Below are 9,508 nucleotides of genomic sequence, written 5' to 3'. Positions count from 1 at the left end.
ACAAAGTTACATTCTATAAAGAGTAGATTTATTTGTCAAACATACTTGAAATGGCTACTGCCTGTTAAAGGAGATATTTTCCTTTCAGAAAATCATTGTAAAAATGGGAAGAAATTAGAAAATTATTTGCTGTACTTCTTTGTTTTAAACACTCAGAGCTAGATTAATAAATAAATTGAGAATTTCTTCAATTTAATTATTAACAATTCAACATTTATTGAGTTCTAATATATATAGACCTCAGTTAGAAGTATTATCTAATATTTCATAGAAAGTAAAATGATAATCCCTGAATGAAAAAAGTTTTTGTTGTGTGAGCTCATATTTAAGGACAATATTCAAATGTATTAAACAGTTTTCGAACAATGACCTAACAGTAAAGGGCATTATACATAAAACACCTACAATTATGCAGCCTGGAAAAAGCAGGAATAAAATTATAGTAATTATTAATGTTAACAAAAGTATTACAGCTAATTTTTTTCATACTTTTGTCTTCAAAACAGTTTATCAGTGCCTGTAACTAAAATAAAGAATTAACTGTGATGTTTCCATAAATTTCTTATTTATTCTTTTTTGTTGTTGTTTGAGATAGAGTCTTGCTCTGTCAGCCAGGCTCGAATGCAGTGGCACAATCTTGGCTCACTGCAACCTCTGTCTCCCAGGCCCAGGCAATTCTCCTGCCTCTGCCTCTCTAGTAGCTAGGATTACAGGCATGCACCACCACGCCCAGCTAATTTTTGTAGTTTTGAGTAGAGCCAGAGTTTCACCATGTTGGCCAGGCTGATTTCAAACTAATGACCTCAGGTAATCCACATGCTTTGGCCTCCCAAAGTGCTGAGATTACAGGCGTGAGCCACCGTACTCGGCCCTCTTATTCATTCTTCTATGCATCTACATTTCTTCCCAATAAAGTAAGTTTGTTTCCTAAAAAACAGACTCAACCCTGAATTTCTCCCTAACCTTATAGACAATGTATTAATATAGTCATCTCATATTTTCTTGTTTGGCCACATTTCACTTTGTCTATATTACGAAGTTCAAAAATTATCTACACTAAATATTTTCCTTATTGGTCATATGCCAAATATGATATGCTTTGCTTAAATTGATGAACTATTTACTATACAAATATAAATGTGATTTATGAGCATTTAATTATATTTAGTTGTATCTGATTTGAGTTTAATCTAAAGTATAAACATGATTTTCATAATTGAACTTTCAGATGCAATTGTTAAATACATTTCTAAAACTAACATTTTTGACATAATCTCTAGTAGTCCTACAATAGTATAGCTATGGAAGCACAGCATAAGTGAAAGAGACACTGGTTTTGAAGTCAAAGTGAATATGGACCCTTGCCATAGTTCTAAAGAAGCTAAGCTGAGTGAAGTATGACATGGGCCCTAGGCATACAAAAGCAGAATTGTCTGATGCACCCTGTGAGTAAACATTATAACTGTTAAGAGACTTGGAACATTTAGCTTAATTTTGGTAAAATTACAATTATAGCAACATCTATTCTACATATTGTGAAGATCACACCAGATAATAGATGGGCAATGCCTTAAAAATTGCAAAGTGTGAGGCTGGGCACAGTGGCTCATGCCTGTAATCCCAACACCTTGGGAGGCAGAGGTGAATGGATCATCTGAAGTTGGGAGTTCGAGACCAGCCTGACCAACATGGAGAAACACCATCTCTACTAAAGCTACAAAATTAGCTGGGCGTGTGGCACATGCCTGTAATCCCAGCGACTTCAGAGGCTGAGGCAGGAGAATCATTTGAACCCGGGAGGCAGAAGTTGCAGCGAGCCAAGATCACACCATTGTGCTCCAGCTTGGGCAACAAGAGTGAAACTCTGTCTCCCCTCCCTCTGCAAAAAAATTGCCAAGTGTTGCGCAAATATTTGTCATTATTTGGATCTCTTCTATATGACTTAAATTGTTTTCAGATTTCTGTTTTTTTAATCATCTGTCTTCGATGACAGTAGGAAACACAGTGTTGAAATGTTAAACCATAATTTTAAAGAGCTCCCAAGTACAGTAAAATCTTACAATATAAGAGAGAAGACAAAGAGAAAATCTCAAGCAGAGTTGGCAGGACACAGAGTTCTTCAAAGTAAATAGAAATTTCTAAAGTCAAAATCAATTAACTATTGCTTAAAACAAGTTGAATGGAGCAGACTGGGGGGTATCTGAAGCACCTGTACTCCATTTCATCATGTTTTAGAAGGGGAGGCAGGACTGAATGAGGAAATGTTAGCATGTGGAATCTGTTCCAGAAATAATCCATTGGCCTGGCAGTGTAGTGGAGGAATTCTCAGTGTAAAATGGTTCTACAACTGTCCATTTTCATCCAGCAAATAAAGATACATGTGTACATGCACATATGCACATGCGCACACACACACACACACACAAATATACACATTTTGTCATATTAATATTTTTCTCATGAGCTATGGAGACTTCCAAGATGCCAGTTGACATAAAATCCCAGCAACTAAAAGCCAAAACACTGAGCAGAGATATTAGTTGCCATGTACTACATGGAGATAGGTGTCACAGTTTGAATTCAGGCAAGTTATTACTATTAGCAAAACTCAACAATTCCCAGAAGAGGAAAACAGATTACAGAGCGGTTACAGTGTTTAAGGTTCAACTAAAGTTTATTAGTCATACAAAAAAAAATTGTACAGAAAAAGAGATTAAACCTGTCAATAAAAATTCATTTGAAGGGGGACTAGGAGTTACATATAACAGACATAAAATTCAAAACGGTACTACAGTGGGGCACCGCTGCGATGGCTGGGTGCCGAATGTGAGTGGCCTGAGCCCCGCGTGACAGCTGCAGGGCTTCTCCCCACCTGGACCTGACGTAGTTGGAAAGCAAGCCCTCCACTCTCACTGCTTGTTGGGCTCATCATGAAGCGCTTGGGCCCTGTGCAGCAGAAAATGCTATGTGTCTTTGTGACAGAGGTGAAAGAGGAGGCTTCCGCCAAAAGAGAGCACCAGATCAGCCATACCTTCAGGACAGACCAGATAGAAAAGCCAACAAACAAGCTGAAAAAAGATTAATTTTTTTTTTTTTTTTGCATTCAAAAGGAAACCCAAACGAATTTTTTTGGAACGTTGAGGAGGACTTCAAACCAGCTCCAGAGTGCTGGATACCAGCAAAGGAAACAGAACAAATAAATGGAAACCCAGAGCCTGATGAAAATGGACACATTCCTGATTGGGTACCAGTAGGAAAAAACAACAAAACAGTATTGCTGGCATTCCTCCGTAGTTAATTATGAATTTGAAAATTGCCCTGGTACTTAAATATCATCCTGATGTTTTGGATTGTTTGATAGTGGCACTACACTAATTGTGCCACTCAATTTGATTTTGCTAGATAGTTAACAAAACATATGGCTCAGCCTCATAACCTGTATGTGTGTATGTCTACACCTGTACTTATATATATCACAGGATTTGAGAATCTTAACACATGTATAAATAAATATACATAAATTCCAATTTTAAGTATTTAAATTGCTGAATTTATCCTCATACTCTTTAAAAAAACTTAATCAAAACATTATGAATGCAAAGAAATACACCAGAGCTCATTGCCTATTTGATGGCCATAATTTATTCTAAGTCTTCAAATATACATTTTATAATAAGTTGAAAATTTCATATAATTTTGTTTATTAAGAATTCCAATCTAAGTATAAAGGTACAAGGTAGTGAGAAGGAAATACTAAAGTTCAGAGAATTGCTTGTTTCCAGGTAGATTTTAACTTATAAAGTTAATAAATAATTAAATGAAATGAAGTTTATAGGTGACCTTTAGTAAATGGGGAAATTAACAGGACTTTCTTCTTCATCTACAAACTGTTCAGAAGCAGCAACAGGGCTACTTAATTCAACTCCCAATTGTTCCGAAAGATTTTTGACCTCTTCAGAGAGAATATTCTTCTTCACTTCCTCCTTGTAATAATACGTAAGATCTTCAATTGCTTCAAAAAATTAAGGTTCAAAATTTTCCAGTTCTTCCTTCAGCTTTTTTATTTCCTTCTAAGAAACATTATCTTTAAAAGTTGCATATAGGAAATATACATATTTTAGATTTGAACTCAGAGATTTAATTACAAATATGAAAGCCAAAGTATTCCTGAATGGTCAAATACAGCTATAAAGGCAGAAGAATTAAGATTTCTATTTGTTCCATTGTACAGTGTAAATAAGTTGTTAACTGTCAAGTCCAATTATTTATTCTGTAAATTGTGTTCTAGTCTTTGACTAAAATTTATCATCTCTTATAGTGGGATTTAATCTTTCTCTAAAAGCATATAAGATACTCTAAATACAGCAATCAACCAAAAACATTTTGTGATTCATGATATTGAAGATAGTCTGGTTAAGAGTTTTGGTTTAGACTTCCTTTATTTTTTCTTTACAAATATCTAATTTTTAATGAATAATGATCAACTTTTTATAAAGTTATTAATATGATCAGGGAAACCTTTGGGACTTCTGCCAATTAGCCATCTGGTGAAGAAAGAATTCAAGCCTTAGTGACTATTTAGAATAGCCAGTGATCACCAGCTAATTCTCATAGCCATGCCTTTTTGTTCCGTTTAAAGTCTTAAAAGAGGTAAAACATAGCAAGTATTTTTTTAAGGGAACTATATCCTTTAGATTCCTGAAAAGAATTTCAAAAGAAACTAAAGACTCTGTTGCCAATGTGACCCAAAACTTAAGAACATACTAATGGCATATATTTGTTACAACTAAAAAATAAATTTACTATTTAATCCTAAAAATAAAGTACTATAAATATTTTCAAAAAATTAAACTTGTTCAAATAATTAAAGAATAAACATAGTATTAATGAGTAAATATATAGTGATACCAACAAATAAATGAAAATAAGAAAAAACTGGAAACTCTAAATCTAAAAATTATAACTAAAAGAAAAACCTGATGATAAACACAACTGCATGTTTTAAATGGCATATATAAAAATTAATGTACTTGCAAATAAATCAATAAAAATTATTCCCTCTGATATATAGAAAGGAAGAAAATATGGAAGAAAATAAAAACGTTTTGCAACAATATCAAGTGCTGCAGCACACATGTAATTAAAGTCTGAGGAGGAGAGTACTAAAGTAAATGAGAGAAAAAAAATTTAAATAAATGATAGAATAGAACATTCTAAATTTGTTGATAAACATAAACCAAAAATGCAAGAATCTGTGAAACACAAATAGAAGGAAGACAGAGAAAACCACACTCAGGCACGTCAAATTCAACTAATGAAAACCAAAAATAATCAGAAAATCAGAAAGCAGCAAAAGAAAAATGACAAATTACATAGAGAGTAATAACAATATGATTAACATTTGACTTTCATCAGGAACAATGCAAGAGAGAAGATATTGGAATGATATATTTAAATGCTGAAAGAAAAAAGTCTGTAATTCAGGATACCTATAGTCAGAGAAATTATTCTAAACTAAAGTGAAAATTATTTTGGATTAAAATAATTGATATCAAATAGTGTAGAATTGCACTATGTAAAATGCTATAGAAAGTCCTTCCAACTAAGGAAACTTGCATCATATGATAATTCAGACATATAGGAAACAATAAAGAGCACAAGAAAGAATATATAAGTTATGTGAATTATTTTATATATGCAGACACATAGTTTTTATTGACTTCATACAAAATATATGCATATTTAAAGTGAAATTTATACTATTATACTCTTGGGATTATTTGTATATAGATGATAACAATCCAAAGAAGAGAGGGGTAAACAGAAGTAGACAGTTGAAAATTTTCCGTATTAAACTGGAAGCTATTAAACACTAATTAAGTAGATTTTGGTAAGTTAAACTCACATGTTTAATACCTAAGGAACCACTAGTGAAACAGAAAGACATATCAGAATGTCAACACAAGATTTATAATGCTATATTGTAAAATATTTGGTTAGGACAAAAGAAAGCAGGAAAGAAGGGGAAGAAGAACGAAATAGAAGTGAAACAAATTTAAAAACACAGCAAAATGACAGACTTGAAACCCATACTAAAAATAGTTTTATTAAATGTGAATTGACTAAACATGCAAAATAAAAGTCAAAGAATACCAAATTGGATTTAAATGCAGAACTCTACTGCTGTCTAAAAGAGACACACATCAAATACAGAAACAGCAGCAAGGTGAAAGAAAAAGGATAGAAAAGAGTGTAAATTTAGAAGTAAGCATAAGAAAGCTAGAGTTGTTATGTTAATATAAGACTAAATAAATTTTTATCAAGGAATATTTCCACAGGAAACATCAAACATATCATAAAGTTAAAAGGGTCAGTACAACCAGAAGATACAACAGTTATAAATGGGTTATGTAGGCACCTAATAGCAAACCTCCCAAAATTGACAAAACTGAAAAGAGAAATAGACAAATTTATAACCATGATAGAAGACTTTAATACTACTTTCTCAGTATTTTATAGAAAGTGTAGACAAAATCATGAAAAAAAAGATTTGAACAACACTATCAACCAACTAATTGACATGTATGGAAGACACCACACAAAATGAAACACTTTCTTGTCAAGCCTATGTAGAATATTTACCAACATAGATCAAGGGCCATACAATGATTCTTAATAAAGCTAAAAGGATTGAAATCATACAAAGTGTGTTAACAACAACAACAAAATTAAATACAGACATATGTGGAAACTCCCCCAAATAGTTGGAAATTTGAAAACACACTTGTAAATAACCCATTGGCCACAGAAGAAATCAACAGGAGAATTAGAAAATATATTAAGATGAATAATAATGAATACGTGATATACCAAAATTTGTAAAATGAAACTAACGCAGTGTTTAGAAAGATTTAGAATCAGTGATACATGCTTCCAACTTAAAAAGCTGTAAAAAGAAGCTAAAATTAAACCCTATCTGAATACAATGAGTGAAACTAACAAATAAAAGTAGAAATCAGTGAAATAGAAAACAGTACAGCAATGAAGAAAATTGTCGAAACAAGAGGTGGCTTTTTGAAAAAAACAAAATAATCTGATCAATAGTAAAAGAGTAAAACCTTAAATAGTAAAAGAGCAAACCCTCAAATGGCCAATATCAGGGATGAAAGAGAGGGATCTGTAGATATTAAAAGGATGAAAAGGGAATATTATGAAAAACCTTATGCTAATAAATTTAATATTAATATTTAGATTAACTGGCAAAGTTTCTTAAGAGAAACTACCGAAATCTGAGTTAAGAAGAAACAGAATATCTGAATAGTTATATGCCAATTAAAAATGTTAACTCCTGGCCAGGCACGGTGGCTCATGCCTATAATCCCAGCACTTTGGGAGGCCGAGGCGGGTGGATCACGAGGTCAAGAGATCGAGACCATCCTGGTCAACATGGTGAAACCCCGTCTCTACTAAAAATACAAAAAATTAGCTGGGCATGGTGGCACGTGCCTGTAGTCCCAGCTACTCAGGAGGCTGAGGCAGGAGAATTGCCTGAACCCAGGAGGCGGAGGTTGTGGTGAGCCGAGATCGTGCCATTGCACTCCGGCCTGGGTAACAAGAGCGAAACTCCGTCTCAAGAAAAAAAAAAAAGTTAACTCATACTTGAAATACTTTTTACAAAGAAAATTCTGGGCCCAAAGGGCCTGATTGCTAAAATCCACCAAGCGTTAAAGAAGAAATATCAATCTTAAACAAATTATATCAGAAAATAGAGGAAAAGGGAATACTTTACAACTATTTTATGAAGTCAATATAACCCTGATACAAAAATTAGGGGAAAACTCTGAATATCACAAGACAAAAAAAACTACATACCAACATTCCTTATTAGCATAGTCGTAAAAATCCCCAATGACACATTAGCAAATTAAATGCAACATGACACAAAGAATATAAGAGGAACAAAACCTTTGCATTTGAGATAGAGTATGAAGGTTGGGAAGATTTTTAATGAGGAATAATGGTGAAGAGTGCTGTTTAAAGTCAGATGGATGTGGATTCCCTTCTTCTTCTACTTGCTCTCTGACTCTGAGAAGTTACTATATCTCTGTGTACCAGCTGTAAAATGGTAAGAAGGGCACTCATCTCATGAGGTTGTTGTAAAGAATAATAAGGTAATGTACACACATTGTTTAAAACAATCTGAGACATTTAGCAGCTTAATAAATTTTAGATTTTTAAATATTGTTGAATATAATACTGAGAAAAGTGTAAGCAGAAGCACAGAAATAGAAAAGGACAGGAATGTTTGGGGAAGTACTAAAATTTTCTTCCTCTAGATAACTGAATGGGAAGTGAGAAAATCAACTAATAAGGCTGAAAATAAAACGACGATATTTTAAAGGTCATGGTAAATAAAATGTGGATTTCACCCTCTATGTATCAGTGGATAGTTTGAATCTGGAAGTGAAATTTTCAGAACTTTAAGAAGAGTATTCTGACATTGTAGAAATGGTTGGATATTTAAAATATTTGCGTGTAGAAAGGAAAACTGGAATTAAAGTATTTTAATTGAAATTTAAGGTTTTGAACATTGCCAAAGTAGAATTGATGGTATTTGGCTTCCGTGAAAGAAGGAGGCTATTAAATGGCTCTGAGGTTTGTATCTGAATAAACAGAAAGATAATTATTCCAAAACGAGATTGGGAACAAAGTGTAGACATTCTTTTCTAGAAAAGGATTGGTAAGGCATTTATGATACTAAAGTGTAGTGATCCAACTTTTTTTTTCTGGATATAGTATTCTCAGCACAACTTTGTGTTCTTTAGGGAAATCATTTAACTTCTGTTTGTTTAGACGACATTTCTATTTGAGACAGAAAAAGTGTGTGTGTGTGTGTGTGTGTGTGAGAGAGAGAGAGAGAGAGAGAAATTAACCAAAGGCTGACATCATAACATTATCACAATAGTTGCTGTATTGCAGTGAGGATAAAGACCTCAACTATGCAAATATAAATAGCACTGTTATTATTCAAATAACATGTATTCTATCCACATAGAATATTTGCTTAAGCTAGAATGCTATCTTTTCATAGAACATGTTTTCCTATAGCAAAAGACAGGTTCTGTGTGTCTAAAGGGTGCTCTTAGGTTCAGGGGAGCATCATTTGTTCCCAGAATGAAGTCAGTCCTAATCAGTCCCTGTTTTATTCCTCACCTTTCACTCCAGATTTAGCTACTGTATAAAATGACTTCTTCAGGTTTAGGCAACCCAGCTTAAGAATAATAGGGGAAAAAAAGATTAGAGAAATTTATAAAATATAATTTTTACACAAAACAGGAGATTAAGAATTTGTAAAAACTGCCGCAATGCAAGGTAGTATGGTGGGGATATCCTGTGATTAGTGCTGAATCCTACCACGGTTGATAGGAACAAGAAAACATCCTTGCTTTCCACTGGGGTACACAGGGAAGATTTTAGGGTGAAAGTAACATTAAGTTGGCCCTTAAAA

The 9,508-nt window shown here is 33.3% G+C and overlaps 1 pseudogene; it reads left to right on the top strand.

Moving 5' to 3' along the window:
- The first annotated feature begins 2,466 nt into the window (after nt 1–2,466).
- LOC100391565 (uncharacterized) lies at nt 2,467–3,375 on the top strand (annotated as a pseudogene).
- Nucleotides 3,376–9,508: the final 6,133 nt, after the last annotated feature.

This window comes from Callithrix jacchus, chromosome 4 (genome assembly GCF_049354715.1).
Source record: "Callithrix jacchus isolate 240 chromosome 4, calJac240_pri, whole genome shotgun sequence".
NCBI lineage: Eukaryota > Metazoa > Chordata > Mammalia > Primates > Cebidae > Callithrix > Callithrix jacchus.
The sequence above is the reverse complement of the archived record's forward strand: the minus strand, read 5'-3'. Positions and strand labels throughout refer to the sequence as shown.